The sequence below is a fragment of the Lagopus leucura genome, unplaced genomic scaffold (genome assembly GCF_019238085.1).
Source record: "Lagopus leucura isolate 7727_CA_CO unplaced genomic scaffold, USGS_WTPT01 Super-Scaffold_73, whole genome shotgun sequence".
NCBI classification, from domain to species: domain Eukaryota; kingdom Metazoa; phylum Chordata; class Aves; order Galliformes; family Phasianidae; genus Lagopus; species Lagopus leucura.
Window position 1 is genome coordinate 41,835,158 of NW_024962252.1, and position 11,088 is coordinate 41,846,245.

Here is an 11,088-nt window from a genome sequence, read left to right on the forward strand (position 1 = left end):
GGAAAGGATGACAGAAGATGACAAGTAATGACATATAGCATTGCTATTAGTATATTTAAAATAGCAATGCCTTTTTTCATATTGAAAGTTAAGAAATAGCATGCTGTATGGGAACTGCTGAGTCATGGCCTGAACCTCTGATTGATCATCTGAGGCGAGCCATGAGTCAGCCAGAGGAGCACAGGTGAAGGCAATTCACCTGTGCTGCCAGAAGGTGTGGAGCCTGGCTCCACCTCTCCTAGACCTATTTAAGAGCTGGCTACCAGTTGGGAAGTGTCTCTTCTGGAGATTGCCTCTGCTGGTGTTTTGTAGATGAGCCCAGGATAAGGGTAAGCCTTCCATTTATTCTCTTTTGTTATTGTAGTCTACTTTGCCTAACTCTCTTGGTTTTTTTTTGTGATTATAGCATCCTAATATTCTTTGTTTATACACATGCTCATTCTGTTCTAGTTATTCTTAAAAAAGCAAAACAAAAAACTGTAGTATTTTACATTTTGGATAGATGAAAGAACTTTGTTGCCAAGTGACCTTCAGTGCTGGCTTAAAAAACCGTTATAGCATGAGTCCTGTTATCAGGAATTCCTGAAGGTGAATGACCTTGATGGATATTCAGTGTTTTTGGATCTAAGAATAGAAAGATCTAACTGGAAATCAAAATTCAAAGCCTGAATTCACATTTTCAGCCCTTAGGAGTGGAGGGGAAATTGAAATGCTGTTTGTTTAATTTGCAAACTATCAATCTATATTCAGGAGCGATGGGGGATGCCAGCTTTCTTAGAAAAACAACTACACACAGGCAATGCAAACTATACGTAAAGAAGCTGATAAAGCATTCTTCACAACAAGGGCCTTACTTTAAAATTCACAGAATTGGTGGCTGCAAGTCTCAGAGGTCACCGTACACAGTGTGATTCAAAGCTGACACCTTCATCCCATATTCATCCTATCCTTGACGCCTACAATGCATTATTAGACTCCAAACTGAGTTAATTCTTAAATAAATTTTGCTTAGGAAATGTTTTTAATGCTGCAGGAAATATGGAATAGACTTCAAAATAGAAACTTCCAAGTATAATCTAATCAAGATAAGAAAAAGCCAGAGATCTGAAAACCAAATGGAATTATAATGAGGTAAACATGAGGAAGTTCTAGCAAGGACAGTGAGACAGATAAATATTACTGATCAGTCTATCCATAGCAGAGGTGTCTGTGTGGAATTTTATATGCAATTGCATAGATCTGGAATGCTCTGAAGTCGAACTAATTTTAAAATAAACACTGTGGTTATTCATCTACACAACAAAGCAAACTCTGTCCTAGACTCTGGGCTGATATCCCTACATTCCTGAGCCACACAGAATCACAGAATCACCCGGGTTGGAAGGGACCCCAAGGATCATGTAGTTCCAACCCCCCTGCCTAGCAGGGCCACCAAACATACACATTCAGAGATCAGATTGCCCAGGACCCCGTCCAACCTGGCCTTAAACACATCCAAGGACGGGGCATCCACAACCTCCCTGGGCATACTTTTTATCATGCAATACAAAACAAGCAAAAAAAAAACAAAAACAACCACTAAAACACTAGGTAAGCAGCAGAGGAAGTATGCACTCTCATTTGGCTCAGGCAAGAGTTATGGACTTCCAGTAGTAGTAACACATTTGATGTTAGTGTATCTTGAATTTCCAGATGGAGTCTTTATACTTCAGACTCTTCAGGTGGTCCAGGATGGGAATGTTAGTTTAATAACAGGCAGAATTAATTTTCACTTCATATCTGAACTAATCAACATAAAATAATCTACATTATTGTCCATATTAAAACAATCCTTAATTGTTATGGATTACCATGAATTTTTTTAGGATTTTTAGTATTTTTGTAGTTCCATATTAAAAATACCATGTATTTGGAGCGTAAATTCTTCTTAGGCCTGAGAGTATGTCTAGAAGCTTCAATTCTGACCATTATATATGTGTAGAGAAAAGTACTTGGATCTAATTCCCCATCTGCCATTACTTTATCACACCCGCAAGCAGCGGGATCTTGATCCAGGTATGCTTAGTGCTGCTGAGCTAGTGACCAGACAACACTTCATCAGTTTAAATGAAGCCACTTTGGCCAGGTGAAGAAAAAACATCTTTACAGGGAGGGGAAGATTCTGGTAATATTTTAGGAAGATAGCATGTACAAGGGGCTGTATGGTGGCCTGGGTTGAAAGTGTACTTAAAAGATATCTTGGTGTCTTTGATGTTCTCACTATATATCAATTTTTCAGTCCACTAGAAGTTTGGAAATAACAGATGTTTGTTAATAAGGAACTAACTGCTTTAATGATTTTTAAATGTTTTAGCAATTAACAAAGCCAGATTAAATGTAATGAGAGAGGGAAGTGTAGAATAACTCTTAAATCATCATTTCATTAATACTGCACTTTAAAAGAACAAAAAGAATAGCTTGGAATAACACAAAACAAGATTTTCATTCTTTTCAAGACTGCTTTTTTTAGAAGTGGGTTATGTTTCACAATGTAGTAACTGGCTAATTCTTACCAAGCTGTTACGACAGAAATTTTTGGGAGTACCTTTTCAGAAGGTGAAGACAAACATCTTTGGATAGGAGTGAAGAAGGCCTATGGGAGAGTGGGAATTTGCAGTGCTACTGCAATTTATTTTCTGAATGTTTTCCGGATGGTGCACAGCAGAAGAAAAAATGAACAAAATATGGTTGGATCCAAAAGAGATGTATTTGCCTAAGGGAATATTAAAAATGCCAAGTACAAAATTGTACAAAACCTGCTTGCATGCCAGGTAGATATCTAAAAGTTGAATATGATTCAGAGTTGTTTTTTGTTGTTTGGCTTTTTTATGGGGAGGTTATCTGTGCATGTTTTTCTATATTCCTGCGCTGTCTTGTATCTAGCTTGCAGTTAAGCTACCAAGTAAATTGTTCTTCTGCCTTTCTCTCCAAAGCAATGCAAACTGAATAAGAACACAGTCCAAATGCACCAGTGCCAGTTGTTTTCCTAAGGGCTGTTGGAGTGTAGGGAAGACACCCCTGAGAGGTAAGAAAGCAGGCCTGTTTATGTGCTACTTCTCTCCATGTCTCTCATCTCTCAGAATAATGCAGCAAGTAACAGGTTTACAGGTAGTCTCCAGGCAGAGAATCTCCATAAAAGCTGTTTTGCTTCCCATAAGCTATCTGAGATTCAGTGCATTAGAGAGAGGAAATGTGTCTTCTTAGTCTACACGGGAAATACTGTACGTGGGGCTTGAGCCATAATGGAAATTCACATAATAGCTGTGAAATCTAAATGGGACTCTGCACCACAAACACTTACTCCTGGAAAGTCAGGGGATTACTCATGCGATTGAGCATCTGTCAGAACTGAGCCTTAAATATGTCACACATCCAACCTGATTGTGGATGTGAATATGTAGTGATGCAAAAATATAAACACATAAATATGCCATCCTTCATGTAGCTGTTGGTGACTGATAGAATCAACTGCTTATTGAAAATTAATTCTTAATTAAAATAAGAATTATTTTTTTCTTTTTTTTTGGAGTGGTAGGAAACTAATTAGAGCTCTAATTAAGCAATTTCACCTGACATAGTTATCTGAATATTAACTCATCAGTAGTGCAGTGAAAAATTTTACATGCTAAGGGAAATCTGCTCACATTCTTTCAAATCCCCTGAATTTTGCGTCTATTAGTTTTATGGCCTCTGTAGGCTTTTGACTGGGAATTGCATAGATTTTATTCTGCTTTATTTTTCTGATGTACATTAGCACAGTGGGTATTATTTTTCTTGAGTAGTTTACTTGTTTTTTTTTTTGTGTGTAGTGGGTTTTTTTTTTTTTAACATCCTGAAACATGAGGAAGGTGTGAATGTTAAGCAATAGCAAGGAACAGGATTTCATGAGTTGGACAACTCTTTCCAGGTCTTCATTCCCAATTCATGCTTTGCTTCGTGGTGTTCCTGCATGTAGGCTGCAATATACTTAGATACCTGATCCTTCCTCTGCATTGTGTTTCCTATTTTAGCTACACAATAGCAGCCTCACACAAGTCTGCCTTTTAGCTCTATTTGTTTTGTAAGATTTTGCTCAGGACAAGCATTCAATATTATGCAGCCAGGTAAAGTTATATCCAGCTGTCTGTGCACTACTGAGATAAATTATAGACCTGCAACACAGTGTCCTTTTCACATTAAAATATACACATAAAAAAAATACTCCCCCTCCTGTTTTACAATGGAAAAAAAAAGAATACTTGGCATTTTGGAATCCTCGTATTTAAACTCATATTGCACTTTCCCCACAGCCATTTGAAACCATTAATATCTTTAGGTGCTTTCTCTTAGGGTGGAGAGAGATGATGAACTTGCCTTCTTTATTCTGTGCAAACCTTAAACTTTTAGCAACTGGTAAATCTGACACAGTTTTGCTGAAAGAGAAGAAGAAAAGAAAAAGATTTAAAATCTTTTAATTTGAGAATTTGAAAAGACTCATTATTTCCAGGATGGTGTTTTTTTTTTTTTTTTTTTTTTTTTTCACTGAACAAGGCTTTGAACCTATCTGACTTTGTTCTGGGAAATGCTCCAGCTTTTCTAGTAAGTTATAGTTACTATAAGGTCAGCGCTTATTGGTAGTCTACATCTAAAGAGACTTTTGAGCGTATTTCTTATCTAATGTATTGAGACTTGCTGCTTGAATCCAAGTTATCCTAGCAGATGTGTTTGGGTTAAGTGGTGTTATGTTCAAAATGTAATGGGGTCAGCACTTAATTCTTCTGCATAATGGCCAAGCATCTATCTTCAACCTGTTAAATGGGAGAAGGTCTTTCTGACCGTCCTCGAGGACTATTGAACACAGGAAAAGGATCTGAAGCGAACCAAGTATTCTGCTGGCATATTCTTGTGTTAATTAATTATGATACGATGCATCTGAGAGTCAAGTTAGTTCAGGGTTTACTGTAAGACAAAATATAGTTGCCTTTCCCAAAGATCTTCACTTCAGATAAACCTGATGATTTTTCTGTTACTTACAGAAGAAAGAGTTCAGCTTGAGGTACTTTGATGAGGCAAATGGAGCAATGGAATATCTCAACAGAGGTACTGAACACTGCCCTGAAGGCATTTTAAACTTGTGCTTTGTTTTTCCTAAGGGTATGTGTGCTGCACTGTGGAGCATAAAAGATGTAAGAACTCTGGGCTGCAATTTCACCAGTAGCAAATACAACTGGGAGTGTATGTAATGCTAGGCTGAATACTAAAATGCCAGTGGCTGTTAATGAAATCTTTCTTTTATTTTTTACCCAACACATAAAATTAAAATAATATATTTAGTTGAGTCAGGAGAGTGAAACACTCAAAAGAAAAGTGAAGCCTCACTGAGAACAGATTAGAAAGCAGGAACACCTCTTGAAATATTTTATTGAAAAAGAGCTTAGCAAGTCAGAAAGAGCTTTGCTTTCTTGATCTGAGTTTCTGTCAGGAGAGAACATTTTCTGTGAAGGAGTTTCTGCTGTTGTAACACCGTGAGGGCTGCCCAGTGTAGACCATGCTAACTATCTAATGTGACCTTTTGCATAAAGCAGGTTGGAATGAAATTCCATTTCTGAGATTTCTTGAACAAGCTCTCCTTTTCCATTTGGAAATACTACTTGGTTTTGAACAGAATTCCTGACCATCACATTTTTCCTAACAGACCAGAAATCTCTGCCATTGTTACTGTTGGCCCACAGCTATTGGTCTTGACTCCAGTGTGCCCACAAAGACAAACATCCACATGTTCAGAAGCTAACAAATCATACCAGAGGATGAACAACCGTGACTTACAGGTTTTATGTGATGAAGAATGTACTATGGAAAAAATCTCCTGATACTTAGCCTCTACCACTATTTTGCACTTTTGAATAATTATATCCATGGCAGGATTAAAACAACCAAAACATGGTCTTACTGAATCCTCTTCCCTACAATTCCCTCCTTTGCAAAAAAGCGAAAGGTACAGCTGAGTAGCCATAATATTCTTTCCAGCTGTCTAACAGCCTGGAGTGCTGTTACTAGCTCCAGTTCACAGCTGTTAACATGTAAGCCTTAGCAACATAAAGAATAAATGACAGCCTCCCTGAATATACAACTTCATAAATGAGGGGAACACTTGAAAGCCAACCATCACTGGACTCTTTCCTTTCATGAGATGGAAGTTTCTCATTTTCTGCTTCCTGTTGCCTCTTATGATAGAACTTGGTGCTTATATCATGTTTTTGATCTTCAAAGTGCTGTATAAACATTAAGTAATTAATCCTTCAAGCATCCCCTGAACGAGATGACAGCGCAGTGTATCTGTACATTTTCTGCTAGTGTTCTCGGGAAAATATTGGAAAAGACTTCAAAAGAAGACCTTTGTGCATTCGTATGTTTAAGCCTTTGTGTTACATATGTCTGAACAACAGAGATTCCTTTAAGGGTACACAGCAAATCAGTAACATGTCTCAGTATTTATCTGATTATTATTATTTTCATTAGATGGCTGAAAACTAATATGTATTTCCCTTCTGCAACTTGAATAACTCTCTGACACAATCTCAGGTTCTTATGCCTCACTCATCCCTGAGATAAAAGTTAGTACATGAAGGTAATTTGATTAATCCTATTTTAGGCAGGATCTTGTAACTCCTACCCTTGTGACTGATTTCTGATTTCCCCCTCACCTACCCTTATCTTTCTAGTGTCCTACCCTAGCACAAATATCCTTGTTTGTTCTATTCCTTTTTCTGCCCCCCAAAAAAAGTCCTGATGTAAAATTAGATTCAATTCAAAAGATATGCATACATAAGTTGTAGGACTTAGCTTTTGGGACTCTGGTATTAAGTTCATTTCTTCTGACTGTATAATGTCTTGAGACATACCTGTCTGCAACTTTTATCTGTCTGTAACCTTAGACAAATTTGAGCACATTTTCTCTTATTTTCTGCTTGCTGTGGAAAGTACAGTAGCCTGTTCATCCTCAAGATGTGTCCAGGAGAGATAACAACCTTATAAGGCAGTGAGCAGGCAGCTGGACAACTGTTACTGCCTGCGGTCATGACACTTGCTAGAAATTCATATCTCACTGTTTACTCAAAATCATCATGCTTCCAGGCCCTAGCTCTTGTTGCTATATTTGACTTTTTCTCCTTACAGTTCTGCATATGCTGAGTTACTCCTTCTCAAATTACTAATGACAAAATCCTCTTTTTTCCTGGTGTCGATTTAGATGAATGCCAGAATGTGGCAATCAGAAATTCACCTCATCTGCCATGCATATCAACCCTGAAAAAAAACCCAAAAAACAACAAAACAACAAATTGAATCTTTCTCTGCAATTATCTTTACTCCTTAATTTACCAGTCCATCAGATTATACTTTCTGAGGTTAATGAAAATTTGGATATTTCCTTTCTATGATATAACAAAAAAAAAGTTACTAGAAGTTCTTTAAGCTGATGTCATCTAAATCTGTATATTGTAACTATTACACCATGTATGCTGCACCTGACAGTTAACTGTCTTCAACAGGCACAGTCACTCTCTCTTTCAGAAGAAACTATTTCATAGAAAACTGAGTAATAGTCACGAAAACATTTTTTTCCACGTATTCCTACTTTGGTTTGTCATCACCAACATGCATTCTTCTTCTTTTGACCTCTGTTTTATCTTTCATAATGTGTCCTGATCACTTCCCCATGTAGTTACTCGTTAGAGGACAGAATAAAAATGACTCTGTGGTGTGGTTTTGTTGACTTTTTTTCTTTTCATGTTCTTAACAATCTTCATATAACCTGTTAAATGTACTTTTTTACTGTTGTCTATAAGCAGAATTAAGAGATTCCCTTGTGACTTCAGAGTAATGGCTATCAGCATGAGCTTCCAACCACCTGTCCTAGTTGCCTGATTGCTTCACTATCCACATATGCTGCTTCACCCACACTTACTCAGTTTCTTTTTTTTATCAGATTTCTTCATGTTCTTATTATATGCTCTAGAGAATGTGCTTGCTACTATCAATGTTATCGTATGCATGTATTCAACTGGTAAGCTCTATATTTTTAACATGATTTATAAGATTTGTACTGTTAAGACAACTTGCTAGTTTCTTTTATAAGCACTGGCAAGCTGTTTTCATTGGGTGTCAGATAATCTCAGTCCTCCAAAGAAGTTTTTATACCAATCCATCTTCACCAATTTGGATTCTTCTGTCACAAGTCAGTAGCTTTTCCCATTTTATTTTACTGCTGAAAGTAGGTTGTGCAGCACTCAGCTTGAAGGACATCTGTTGTCTTTAAGGCTTTCAGTTTTCTGTCCCAGTTCCTCAAGGACTGGTACCTCTTTACAGTCAGCTTGTTTGGCATCCCAGACTCTTGCTAGACTCATAGTTATTTGAAATCACAATTTGTTCCTCAGGAAACATTCATGATACAGGCATAATTTCATAGTAGGAGAAATACTTTTGATAAAATGCATTATTGTATATTCTAAAATATAAAAGAAAGTATCTAAATATCTTCTTGTGCTTTTCAGAGTATAATCTTATAATTACTAAAAATCCCAGATCAATACCATGATTTATAAACCAACACCTAACTTGGGGGAAGTAATATTTCATTTCCTTGCTGTCAGCTTTGCTACTATGGGAACACTGTCTGTATCTTTGTGAAGAATCCTTATTTGCTAGCAGGGTTGTCATAATTCTCTGTGCCTGTGCACTAATAATGCTCTGAAATTTTAAGTAATAATGTTGTTTCTTTTATTCAATCGCACATTTCTTATTTTCTCGGCATTGCCTAAACTAATCTTCTGTCAGAGAAAGTACCACACTACATATTATTTTATTTGTCTTGAATGGAGTTCTATGGCCCTTCTGCTGTAGGCTATTGGGATTTTTAATGCATTTTCAGAGTCTTACTCCTGTTTGGAAGATCAGAGACTGCCCAGAAATGTGTATTTCCCATTGTGCATCAGAAGGCAGAGAGTGAAATTTTGATCTTCAATACTCTTACTCTGAGTTATTTTATTCTAAATCCAATTGGGAACTGATTTTCTGAAGTTAAAGAGTGGACTTTTCAGCCTCAGATCAGTCTGCTCTGATAAAAATCAGAAATATCTGAAATATATTTTTAGAATGGAGAGCAGTACTACTTAAGTTTCTGTACAAGTTAGGCACATCAGATGTTGTAAAATTGGCCAACCATGAAAAATAACTGATGTATTCCATTTACTTGTCCTCATTACATGCAAGGGAAAATGTCATATGAGCTTTCTTGAGTTTTAGCAGTTCCATTCTATCATTCGAAGTTTCTTAGTACATTTTCTTTTACTCTTTTTTTTTTTTTTTTTTTTTTCAGATCCTTTTAATTTAGCGCTACAGTTTATACAGCCTTTGAATTATGTAACAAAGGCTGCTTGAAAGCCCAGATTCCTTTCAGCATGGAAGCAGTCAAGAGACCAAACAGATTCCTCTGACTCCTGAAGTAAAGCAGCTTGCAAACACCTTAGTTTCTTGTCGAAGGCTGTTAAGTTAGAAGAGTGTAAGGCTTGAGTGCTGTGGCAATGAATAAAAAGAAGGGAAAGAAGGGAATAGTCCTAAATGTTGCAAGAAATTAAGATCTGTTTTGTCCATTCTGTCTTGCATAAATCCAAAGTTTCACTTTAAGGAGATGGCAACTTCTAATCTGTCACTCCTTTTCAGTCAGTCCTTTCATAAATAATTTTTTAAAATGTAAACTCATGAAAACAAACCAACAATATACAAGCTCATCTACAAGAGGCATCACTTTTGGAACGGCTCCTGTTTTATTATGGTGGCCCACAACAACAGAGGCAGATAGTAGTGCTATGGCAAGAGAAGCTGGACCTTCCCACAAATATTCCATTACATTTTCTTGCCATGTGACAGATGGCAGCAGAGGGGCTGTCTGACAAAATGGTGTCTGACATAAGAGTGTGTATGAAGCAAAGGTGAGAATTTGAATTTCTCCATGTGGAAAAAATGGCACCCAATGACATTCATCAATGCTTGCTGAATGTTTCTGGAGACCAAACAGTGAATGTGAGCACAGTGAGGTAGTGGATGGTGCGTTTCATCAGTGGCAACAGTGGATCTCCTCCACTATTGCAGTTCTTTATGAGCATGGCATGCAGGTTTTTGTTCATTGCTGGCAAAAATGCATTGCTAATGGTGGTGACTATGTGGAAAAATAGTGTTTGTAGCTGAGAATTTTCTATAACAAGTAGTGTTATTATATGCTTTATATCTGTTATATTTTCCATGAAAATCATACTTTCATGGCAACCTACGTGTACATTATATATAATTCCTGAACAAAAATACACAGATTTACAGGAAACACGTGATCAAAATATCACCACTCCACAGTGAAAAAGTTAAAAATAGATATAATAAATGTCATGTTGCTCAAAGAACTGTGATGTATCATTAATGCAACAGAATTTTGCAAATATAAGTGAGGGAGCAATTCAACTTTAGATAAAAGCTATTCAGAGCTGTATTAGTCATATCTGGAGAATAGGTCTTATTTTTTTAGAAGGGTGATATTTGGGCTGCAATATAAGATTTCTTTAAAAACTATCCACTCGTTAGGAAAATGTGTGGTTTTTTTTTTTTTTCCTGCTGTTTTTTTGAAGTGCTGTGACAAGTCCATCAGTCACTCAAGCAGTCATGTTGTAAAGGTAGAGCAGCATTTCTATTTCAAGTATGTCTGCCAGAGTACTGCTATAACAAGCCAGGCTCCATATCTCTTTCAGTACAAGCACCACTCAGTATTTCGATCAGATCAGATGTTCGGGGGGAGAATATTTCAGAGCTGTTGCGTGCTAAGCATCAATGTTACAATGTTATTTCATTATCCAACAAACACACCAAAAACTCCTGGCAAGTTTAAAAAAAAAAAAAGAAAGAAAGAAAAAGAACACCAGTATTTCAAAAGCAATATTTTCTAAGAATGCAAGAAATCAGAGCAATGAGAAAAAAAGGTTCAGTGGAAACTGATGTTTTTTCAAAGACAAATAACTGTATGAG

At 36.8% G+C, this 11,088-nt stretch overlaps 1 long non-coding RNA gene across 1 annotated transcript; it reads left to right on the top strand.

Moving 5' to 3' along the window:
- Positions 1-287: 287 nt before the first annotated feature.
- Positions 288-9,703, top strand: LOC122194330. Its single transcript, XR_006183113.1, has 5 exons — positions 288-329; positions 2,973-3,064; positions 5,055-5,118; positions 8,006-8,083; positions 9,395-9,703. It is a non-coding gene; the product is annotated as an uncharacterized LOC122194330 (long non-coding RNA).
- Positions 9,704-11,088: the final 1,385 nt, after the last annotated feature.